Source organism: Pinus tabuliformis, chromosome X (genome assembly GCF_031772625.1).
Source record: "Pinus tabuliformis cultivar Carrire ecotype Pingquan chromosome X, CPIR1, whole genome shotgun sequence".
In the NCBI taxonomy this organism is placed as follows: domain Eukaryota; kingdom Viridiplantae; phylum Streptophyta; class Pinopsida; order Pinales; family Pinaceae; genus Pinus; species Pinus tabuliformis.
Genome location: NC_142308.1, coordinates 931,561,369 through 931,573,302, shown reverse-complemented (window position 1 = coordinate 931,573,302; position 11,934 = coordinate 931,561,369). Strand labels below are relative to the sequence as shown.

Below are 11,934 nucleotides of genomic sequence, written 5' to 3'. Positions count from 1 at the left end.
TGTCAGATACAAGGTGAGATGATGGCGAAAAATCAACTGCAAGATTGTTCAATACTCTAGAACAAGTTCGGACATATGACTAAAATATCTTCTTGGATGTTGATGCCCATTGCCAAGAAGCGATCCATCCAAGATGAATCTTTGTTCTTGCAGGATGTTTGTTTTTGAAGCATATTCTTGAAGAATGACTGGTTTTATGACAATGCTTACATGGATGAAGATAAAAAAAATGATATTTCATATGGCCAACTCGGTCATAGTGTTGGCATTTAACAACTTGTTGTGGTTGATGTGGAAGAGGAGCAAAATCTAGAACAGCTGAAGTTGAACTGTCATGAAGGAATCCAGCACTCTAAAACTGAATGGGATTTGAATAATCTGGAATATGAAAGGAAACCTCCTTGTCATATCCAAGACTTGTTTTGTGCTTGTTATGGAAAAGATCTTCCCAAGGTCTGATGATGGGCTTGGGAAGTGCAAACTGAACTTCTGCATCTGCATGTAAATCTCCTGCTTTATTGGGCACTAGATATGAATCAAATGTAACATTATTGTCTTGCTGTTTATGGGAGTCTGTTTCAATATTTTGAACAGAAACAAGTTCAGAATGATGACTCCATTGCTGTAATTCTTCCCGTTGTAGTTGAGATTCAAGTTGCAAAAAATCAATATGTTCTTGTGCATATTGTAGACAAGTCTGAATTTCTGAGAGAGAGCCTTTTTTGATTTGGAATGTGTCATCAAAAGTAGATTGTATTAGAGTTTTCACGAACTCTAATACTTCACCAATTTGAGTAATTTTTTCCAATGTCAAACTTACACTTTAAAAAGCTGATGCCAAAGAATTCGATGCCAATAAAACAAATAATATGTAAACTATCAATCTTCCAAAAGATGCATGGATATAAAAGAACATTTTTTCTTCCCCATAACCCCTACCAATGATATTTGACAACAAGATCATCAAAAAGGAACCATCATAATGCACAAGATGAAATTTGATTTTCTAGTTGTAATGTCTCTAGTTATGTCTTTGTATTAGGATTGAAACCTATCTATTTCTTGCCACGCATTCTTGTCCAAAAGAACCATAAATTTCAGAGTCAGCTTAGCAAAGTGATCGTGAATGGGGGAGCTTCTTTTGTATTAGGATTGAAACCTACCTGTTTGTTGCCACGCATTCTTGTCTAAAAGAACCATAAATTTCAGAGTCAACTTCGCAAAGTGATCGTGAATGGGGGAGCTCCTCCTAGAGAACCGATGCCTCCAAATGTTGCTGTTAGACTTCCAACTACAGAAGAACTAGAGAAATATGCTCTAAGACAATGGGATAATTTTCTTTTGCAACTAGTCAGCTCTGGCTTTGAAGAAAACATTTATGAACTTGGTTAACAGAGAATGGTTTCCAGTTTCTGCTGATGGAAACAAGTTCTCAACTCTGGCAGATCATTAGAGAGTACATCTCAACAACCGAGGATAGAGGAATTGATGCTGCAACTTTAATTTCTTTTCTATTTGAGCTTAGTTTCCATGCCAATGGTGAGGCTTACAATGTCAATACACTCACAAAGATGCAACTGGAGGTTGTGGAGGAACTTGCTGTACTTGGCTTAGTGCGATTTTAGCAGGGTATGAAAGAGAAATGGTTTATACCTACAAAGTTGGCTATAAATCTAGCATCGAACCTCTTAGATTCATCATCCCAGAAAGCAGCTGAGGGATTTGTGGTTGTGGAGACAAATTTAAGAGTATATGCATATTCAACATCTAGATTACATAGCTTTAATATCAACTTCAAAATATAATTGTCGGAGGAATAAGGAAAATAAAGCACCACTATGCATTACAAGTTGCTGTGGGTATGCGTTATGGAAAAGTGTGCATAGTAATGACAGGGTTGAGTGTACCAGAGAAGGAGGGGCCGTATGTGGAGAGGTTGAAATTTCTCTGTCTAGAGAAAGAGATGTCACGGTAGAAATACCAACAACAAACTTCTCTATTAAATCATCCTATGTGAGATCAAGAACCTCAGGATCAAATACCGATCCATTGTCATATACAATCTTCATAACCAGTCCATATGAAAATGGCCTAATTCCAAGCTTCTTGCAGCATCAATGAATGCCTGTATATCAGCAATTGTGTGATGGTGATTGAAGCGAGCCACCATGCATGGTGGGATCTGGTGCATCGGTGCTGGTGTCGTCGATGGGTGCTGGTCACAAGGCGGAGTGGGACGCAGACATCAATCTATCGTTGCCCAACGACGGATTCAGCCCAAGCAAAGACTGCGGTCGAAGCTCAGTGCCCTGGTGTCGTCTCATGTGTAGACATTCTCACCATTGCAACCAAAGATCTCATTACTTTGGTAGGGGGGCCAAAGTACCAGGTCAAGAAGGGGTGCAAAGATGGGCTTGTCTCAGAAGCCTCTTGAGTTGCAGGCAATCTCCCAGAAGCAATGATGAGCGTGGATGAGCTAAACACCTTGTTCGAATCCAAGGGCTTCAATAAGTCGGAAATGACAATGGTCTCGCGAGCTCACACCATGGGCTTCTCGCACTGTAAGGGGCTCATGGGGAGGATCTACAAAGAACCCATGGATTCCACCATCGATCCTCACTACGCTGTGGGACTGCAAAATGACTGTCCCCAATAGAACCTCGATCCCAACATGGCCATGTTCAATGATGTCCTTTCTCCCAGGACTTTCGATAATGTTTTCTATCAGAATCTATCAAAGGGTTTGAGCTTGCTGGCCTCTGATAAGATCCTCTAGACCGATGCTCGGACCAAGGGCCTCATGGAAACATATGCTTCCGACTAAAATGATTTCTTCCAGGACTTTGAGCTTGCCATGGATAAGCTCGGCAACGTGGGCATTAAAACATGCTACGAGGGAGAACGCAGTACGACTGTTCGTAACTTTTCAACATTAACTATTACAGGAGATTCTCCATATGGGATTTTTGATCATCATACATACTAGAAACACCACTGCACTTGAACTTCAAAATTCACATAACTTCAATGGTTGCAGTAGGTGACTTGAACAGGAATGAACCAACACTGGGATTGTTTCCTTTTATTTTGTTAGTACTGCATGCAACAGAGTTGGCAAGGAATTAAGGAGACAGAGAATCATTAAATCATGCAAGAGCACAGTGCTATTTTTTTTCTATTTCAAGACTATAGACAGTGCATGGAAGTAGTTGACAAAGAGACAATTATGGACAAAATAGAGAAACACCGAAAATCACTACACCATAAAACTAGCGATTCAAATTTGAGCAGGGCAGGAAGGAACCTGCTCTAATACCATGTTGAACACATATATGGCAACAACCAAATATGAATGATAATCATGAGAGAGTATCTATTATTAACAAATGATATACATTTATAGGACATTCATATGACCTTTGGTCTCATATTCCAAGGTCTCTTGGACTTCCTTAGACTCTTCAGCTTCCACACCAACCCTTAGAGGATTAGGTGTCCAACATAAAGATTAGATTATTATCTATGCTCAAAACCTTATAAGATGTCTTCTTTCGGAAATGAACCTTGAATTATGCTTGAGCTTGTCTTCAGATTTGATCTTCAATAAAACTTGTAAGGTGTGAATCACTTCAATTTAAGTTCCATAGAGATAGAACAAATATATCATGACTTTCAGATGCCTTATGTCATGGAGGATTTACAAAGTGTCAATGTAAATTCTCTTAACCACAAATATACTTCAATTGACCATAATCATTTCTCTGGAGTTATTTTACAGATCATTACAAAGGAACTCAAATAATCACAATTTCAACCTAGAATTAGGATCATTCGTAGCCTTAATAGCTTATTAGTTTGGATCAAAGATGACCCATTTGGAAAACTCGGTTTACAAAGGTTTTATATCATAGAAATAATCTCAGTTTGAGGGAACTTGAGCCATCAACATTTAATATAAGTCTACACAATTCTTCCTGAATAAAGCATATAATCTCGAACCTCTTGGACATAGGAATCTTAGAACTTCTTTTGTGGTTCTTATAGAAGACTTAGATAGACCTTTGGACCTATAGCTTCCACAGAAAAATGGTCTTCGAATTTGTAGACATAACTTCACAACACAAAATTATTCCTTTCCACAAAGAGATAAATCAAACCCATTGACTTGTCACAAAGAGGGGTATATTAGCCTAAAACTATTTTGATTCCTTTGTGTAGAAATTCCTTGTAGATTCAAACTGCTAATTATAATATGCTAAAAAAATAGACTTGAATCTACTCTACTCATCAGTGAAAACAATTAAACGATCATGAAATCATGAAGCATACAAGAGAAATAATTAAATCAACACATTAGACAATGATTCCTTGGGGAAAGCCACAATTAACAACCCCTAATATCTGTATATTGCATTATTCCAAAAATATTTTAAAATTACAATGCTCTTCTCAAGCCTGAGAAACCTCTGCACTATCTCTATATGTCTCACTTCTTCCTAGATAATCCTAGGCTAATACCTAAAATATTTTCTACTTGCCCAAGTCCCTATTTACTTTCCCCGTTCCTCAAGGAATTAGCTCCCTATTAATTAGGGAAATTCCTCAATATGAATTGTATAATCCTAACAGGCCTTCCTCTAACTTCATGCAGCACCTGTACAATTCATATGATTATACAATTGATAGACACTGTCCCTGAACTCCAATATGAACCGAGTCTTTCTTTGATATGACATGCATAAGTTATTTATGAGTGAATCATCAATTTATTGGTTGATCATTGTAGGCAGCACCACACTACACTGTAGAGAACACCACACTACTAGACCTCCCACCAGTTACTCTAATAGTTGGAACTAGTTTAATTGACTTTAACTCAGTTAAATTGAATTAATTAATTACAACTCAAAATAAACTCAACTAGGGATCCGATAAAGTAGGAGACACTCTACATGACTCAAGTTAGACACTCAACTTGAATTAACTGAACCAACTAAGTCAAATTAACTTAGTTAACTAATACAAGTTATCATGAGATGTGGAATTACAATTTTATTCCCAATTTAATTCAAGGACAAAATTAAATTAGGATTTAATTGTTGCATTTTCAACATTCCCTCTCAACAAGAAAGGGATTATCTGCTATGCCGATCTTGCCTCTATGAAACTCGATTTTTCATCCTGATAATGCCTTTGTCAAAATATATACATCTAGTTCCTCTGTGGGAATGTATTCCAACAACATGATTCTCCTATGCACACAATCTCGTAGATGGTGATATCAAAAGTCAATATGCTTGGACCGATCATGAAAAAATTGATTCTCATAGAGTTTGATATAACTCTGATTGTTACAGTAAATCACTGTAGGATCCATCTTCTAACCAAATAACCCAACAAGGATGTTCCTCATCTAGATAGCATCACAAGCTGCTTGACTATCTGCCATGTACTCTACATCTGCCGAACTAAGTGCAGTTGATCTCTGCTTCCCACTATACTAAGAAATTGCTGCTGACCCAATACTAAAGATTCCCCCTGATGTGCTCTTTTTTTCAGATGGACTCCTTGCCCAATCCGCATCTGTGAATCCTTACAGCTTCACTTCCTCTATTCGTTTGTACCAAATACCAAACTGAGTGGTGCCTCTGAGGTATCTCAACACATGTTTAACTGCATTCCAATAAATTTTGGTTAGAATAACCATGGTTTGACTAAGATGGTTAACTGCAAAATATATGTCCAGTTGTGTCTTCACCAAATACATAAGTGAACCCACAAGCTTCCTGTAAATATTAGCCTCAACTACTTCACCTGAAGTAATATCTTCCTTCCTCTAGTTCCCTGCTAGAGGAGTCTCCATGGGTTTGCTACTCTCCATGTGGAACTTCTTTAGTATCTCATTGGCATACTTTCCTTGAGAGATAAATAATTCCTCGTTTCCTTTCAATACTTTCATACCAAGGAAATAGTGCATGAGCCCCAGGTCCTTCATCTCAAATTCTCTTGCAAGACCCTCTTAGCAAGATTTTACCAGCTTCTCATCACTTGTTAGAATTAAATCATTGAAATATAATAATACAATCAACAATTTACCTTCAACCACAATATGGTAAAGGTTCACATCTGCTTCACTTTTGATGAAGCCCAACCTGGTGAAATAACTACCAATCCTGGAGTACCAAGCACGGGATGCTTGTTTCAATCCATACAACATTCATTTGAGTCTGTACACATGTGACTCTCTATTGAAGGTCTCAAATCCTTTCGACTGCTTAATGTACACCTCTTCCTCAACCACACCATTGAGGAATGTTGTCTTCACATCCATTTGATGTATCTTCCATCCCATTTGCGTTGAAAGTGCTAGAATAAATCTTGTTGAAGAGTACCTTTCTACTGGAGAAAATATATCCTTATAATATATTCCCTCCACCTGAGAGAATCACCTGGCTACAAATCTAGACTTTTGTTTCTCCACAGTCCCATGTGCTACTTGGTTTACCTTTTAAAGCCATCTGGAACTCACCACTTACTTTTCTGTTGGTCTTGGGACCACTCCCCAAACACTATTTTTGATAATGGAGTCATACTCCTCAACCATGGCATCAACCAATAAAAGTTTCTACAATGCTTCCTCGAATGAGGATGGCTCAATATCTACACTCTTTCTCATCAAAGCCATGTAGCCAATGTACTGATTTGGTGACCTCCTATGCCCGTGCTATGATGTGGGTGCTCCCAAATTTTCTCTACCATCATGCATCAATCTGTTAGCCTCTCTAGTGCGCTTCCTTCCATCTCTAGAATTCTCTACATGAGTGGGTTCTTCCACTCTCTGATCCTCTGCATGTGGCTGCTCCACATCATCCTAAGGTTCTTACTTTGGAGCTAAATTCTCCTCTTCTCCATGCAGCTAAATATCCCTCTCAAGGGAACATATCGTAGCCTTCTCTTCATCAAAATTCACATATCTACGAACCACTGTCACACTGTGAGATGGAAGGTACGTCCGATATTTGTGAGGTGTATCATTGTACCCCACAAATATGCCCAACTCAGCTGTTGGTTCTAGATTTTTCCTCTCATCCTTGGTAACATGACAATAGAATGATGAACCAAATATCCTGAAGTATTCCACATCCGGTTTCTTACCTAAAAAATATTCTTCTAGTGTACTCATCCCGAGAATCCGATGAGGACTCCTATTCTGCACATATACAATTGTGTTGCATGCTTCAGCTCAAAAGTGCAATGGTAGGCCTTGATCATGTAACATTGCCCTTGAAACTCCCATAATAATTTTATTCTTCCTTTCAGCCACCCCATTCTATTATGGGTTATGGGGTGATATTAACTCCCATTGAATGCCTTCTAATGAACATAATTTCTTGAATTCATTCGACACATATTCTCCATTGTTGTTGCTCCTGAGAGCTTTAAATTTCCTACCAACATCTTTCTCAAAAAGTTCTTTAAATTCACAAATTTAGAAAACGTCTGATCTTTCTTCTACATGAAGAAAATCCAACACTTACAAGAAAAGTAATCTACAAATATTACCTAATACCTGTGCTTGGCCATGGAGGCTGTCAAGAACGGTCCACACACATCTGAGTGAACCCTTTCAAGGATCGCTTGCACTGGACTGTCCTAATCATGAAAGTTAGCTTTGGTGTACTTACCTAATTTACACTGTTTGAATGTGTCTTTATGCTCTAGTGTACCCTTGGGAAGTTCTATAGAAATTTGTTGCATGATCTTCAAGTATCCATGGTGCAAGTGACCCAATATTTTATACCACAACTCATCGATGTCTCGGATCTGCATCTTCTCTGCTTTTGTGCTCAAAGTAGCATAATCTTTTACATCCAATTTGTATAGATTCTTTACTCGAACCCCGATCCGCTTCACTTGTCCTGAGGCTATGTGATGAACAAAAGCATTTCCTTTGCTAGATATTACATCGTAGCATGGTCCTCCAACATGGAAACTGAAACCAAATTCTTCTTCAAACCCAAAACATACATGAAATCTTTTAATGTGAGAGGAGAAACAGAATCCCTCTAAAATGTAACCGTACTGATGCTAGTCACACTATACCTCCCATCATATCCCATTTCAATGTGCATTTGGAGGTCCTTCTCCTCCAAGTCACTGAAGAACTCTTTGTTTCCGGTCATATGGAAAGAGGATCCAGTATCTAGATACCACACACTACCCATCACCGATGTCACCATGCAAGTAATGAGGATGAAATATAGCTCGAATTGTGAAGCAAGAGCTTCACCTGCCACTCCTCCTTAGGGATTCTTGTTGACCTTCTTGTGTGGAAAATTCTTGGCATAATGTCCTAGCTCGTGATACTAAATTTTTTTAATCTTTGACATGTCCTTATTCTTGCCACCTTGACTGGAATATGATTTGGAATGGGATGAATTCCCTTTCCCTTTATTTTCCTTTCTATCTAAGGCAAAATTCTCCTCATCATCATGCTTGAATGATGATCCATCTCTGGTGTTCCACCGAATCTCTTCTTGCACCAAGTCAGACAACAAACGCTCCCACTCTGGTAACTTCTCCCTCCCATTTAATGAGTCCTGGTAGCTATGCTAGCTCTTGGGAAGGTCTAGAAGTGTTAGGTTGACCAACTCTTCTTCAAAAACTATAATACCGACACTTCCAAGCTCATCCCGACATTAGGTGAACTTGGTCAAGTACTTTCATATTATGTCGCCCTTCTCCATCTTGGTTTTTCTGAGCTTATCCTTCAGTGCCAACTTCTTGTGGTCATTGCTGTTTTGAAATAGGTATGTCAACGCCTTCCACATCACATATGGAGTCTCCTTATCATGGAGGGTTGAGACAATATGATCTTGAACTCCTTCTAGGATAATCATTCTCTCCTTTGCAAAACATTTTCTCCACTATGCTAGATCTTGAGCATTAGCTGTTGGAGGCTTATGAATATCTTTGTCTATAAATTCCTTAAGCCAGTTGTCTTCCAACACTACCTCCATCCTATCCTTTCAATCAATATAGTTTTAACTACCCTCAAGGGCATATTCGAGTCTCAATCCGTAGAACGACATCCTGCTGGCTTTGAAGTATGATATTGCAAATTGATTTCACCCGCAAAAGACAAACTTGTATTCTCCTTTTCTAGAGTGTTTTTTGCTCTGACACCATGTAGACATTCCTTGTAGATTCAAACTGCTAATTGTAATATGCTAAAATAACAGATTTGAATGCACTCTACTCATCAACATAAACAATTAAACGATCACAAAATCACAAAGCATACAAGAGAAGAAATTAAATCAACATATTACAGAATGATTTCCTGGGAAAATCCATAGCTAAAAACCCCTACAATCGTATATTGCATTAGTCAGAAAATATGAGAAGATTACAATACTTTTGTCAAGCCCGAGCAAACTCTACATTATCTCTATCTGTCACACTGCATCCTAGACAATACTAGGCCAATACTTAACCAATTTTTTTCTTTCCCAAGTACCCATTTCCTTGCCTTGTTCCTAAAGGAATTATCCCCCTATTAATTAGGGAAATTCATCAATATCAATTGCGCAATCCTCATAGGCCTTCCTCTGACTTCATGCACTACTTGTACAATTCAAATGATTATACAACTGATAGTACATTGTCATTGAAATCCAATCTCAACTGTGTCTATCTCTAATCTGACATGCATGAGTTATTTATGAGTGAACCATCAGTTTACTAGTTGATCACTGTAGGCAACACCACACTACACTGCATGCAACACCACACTAGTAGACCTCCCACTAGTTCCTCCAACAGTTGGAACTAGTTTCGCTAACTTTAACTTAGTTAAACTAAATTAATTAATTACAAATCGAAATAAACTCAACCAGAGCTCCTATAAAGTAGGAGAGACTCTACATGACTCAAATTATACCCTCATCTTGAATTAACTGAGCCAACTAAGTAAAATTAACTTAGTTAACTAATACAAGTTGTCATGAGATGTGGAATTACAATTTTATTCCCAATTTAATTCAAGGGCAAAATTCAATTAGAATTTTCTTGTTGCATTTTCAACACTTTGCATACCTTCGGTCCTTTTGAGAAAAATACAAACTTGTCTCCTATCCAACTCAAACTCGAATTCTCTTGGATTGTGACTAGCTATAATACCATGCATTTTACCCTCTTTTTTAAATGTTGGAGGGAAATGAGCATATCAAAGGTGAAGAAAACAATTTCTAGGTAAAAGGAAAGTCATTAGTAGTGAAAAATGATGTTTTAGATGCAATGAAAATGTTCACTCTATAAGGAAATTCTTAAAATTTGTAAAAATAGAATTGAATTTTCATACAAGATAACTAGTGGGATTATCATGAACATATGAAATCAAATCTTGATTTGCAAAAAAAAATACTATGATAGTCATCATAGGATATTAGAATTTGACCAAGATAGAAGTGAAGCTTTACACATGCTATGATACCATGTTAAAAACTATTGATAACCACACTGGTCAAATAACAAAGTCATTCACTTGCATAGAGATCAAAGATTAGGAAACTACCTCTTATGTTGTTAAAAACCTTGAAGGGGGAAAATAATACATGGCACTAAAGACAATTTATTAATGTAGAAAAATAGCTTAGATAAACATCTCTCACAAATTCCATCATTTGAAAATGGATCCTCCATGATTTTTTATAAGAGAATAAACCAATAGGGGGTCAACCCATGAATCAAGTGTCATTAGTATTAAGGATATGTTAAACCAATATACCACTAATATGTAAGACATGATTGTAAACAACCAATGAAACAACCTATCATAAACAAACATCACACCAACTGCTTGTTAAACTAACTCCTAGTGTTAAAATAACCTTATCTTGTTGTTACACCAATTTCATCTGTCATAACCTTGGTTATTTATTTATCCAATTATCTTTCTTAACTTTTTGTGTCCTTTTCTCTTCAACTCCTTATGCTTTGTGTAAACTTATATCCACATTCCTTGTGTTTCTTGATCTTCCAAACTTATGCTTCTAGTCTTTTATCAAATTTACATGTTGCTTGCTGCCAACTTCTTCATTTATTTTTGAAATGATACTCATGTATTTCTTCATTTTCCTTCTATACATGCGGTCTTCGTACACATTCTTGACCTTGTCTCTTCCATGCACTATTCTTAAGATTGTTAAGATGTAATTTTTGGCTAGTCTCTTTTACACACTTCCTTTCCAATCCATTTATGTGCATGCTATTTGTTTTCATGTACCTCTAATTTTATTTTTAACTTGTGTTCTTGCACATCTTTATCTTTTAAACCCACATCAACTTCTCCTTCCATGAAACATTTTCCATTCATGTGCTCACAAAATATTTGACAAAACTTCGATTTCTCTTTGTGATCGATCTCTTAAAGTCTACTTTTGAGATCCAATAACTCTTTTTTTCTAGTTCGACCTTTCACTTCACCAAACAATGTGTATACTTGTTAGTTCTAGTCTAGAATATATTATCCAATATTTCTTTAGGCTTCTTATTTAGCACTTGTTTCTACCAATCAAATTCCACCATTTCTTCTTTTGTTGAAATTCTAAAATATGTACACGAACAAGTATGGAACTATTAAATAATGGATAGATATAATTTTTTTCTAGTAATTCCATTTCACATGCATTTTCTCCTAACTTTCTTTGAATATTGAAAAATCCTATTTCCTAAGTTATAGCTTCTTGTAGGTGCCTTTATGGTAGCCTTATTTCCTCAGGTGAACCATTAGTTGGTATTGAAGCATAAGTGGCTTGAATATACAATGCATATCAATGATCTCTTTGTACTTCAAACTATTTCTTTGCAACTTTCCTGCAACCACACTCCCACCCCTTGAGCATACCTTAGGCAGTGAAAGGTGTTTCTTGC

At 37.1% G+C, this 11,934-nt stretch overlaps 1 pseudogene; it reads left to right on the top strand.

The window, feature by feature from the left end:
- Positions 1 to 2,172: 2,172 nt before the first annotated feature.
- On the top strand, positions 2,173 to 2,986 carry LOC149142743 (peroxidase 65 pseudogene; annotated as a pseudogene).
- Positions 2,987 to 11,934: the final 8,948 nt, after the last annotated feature.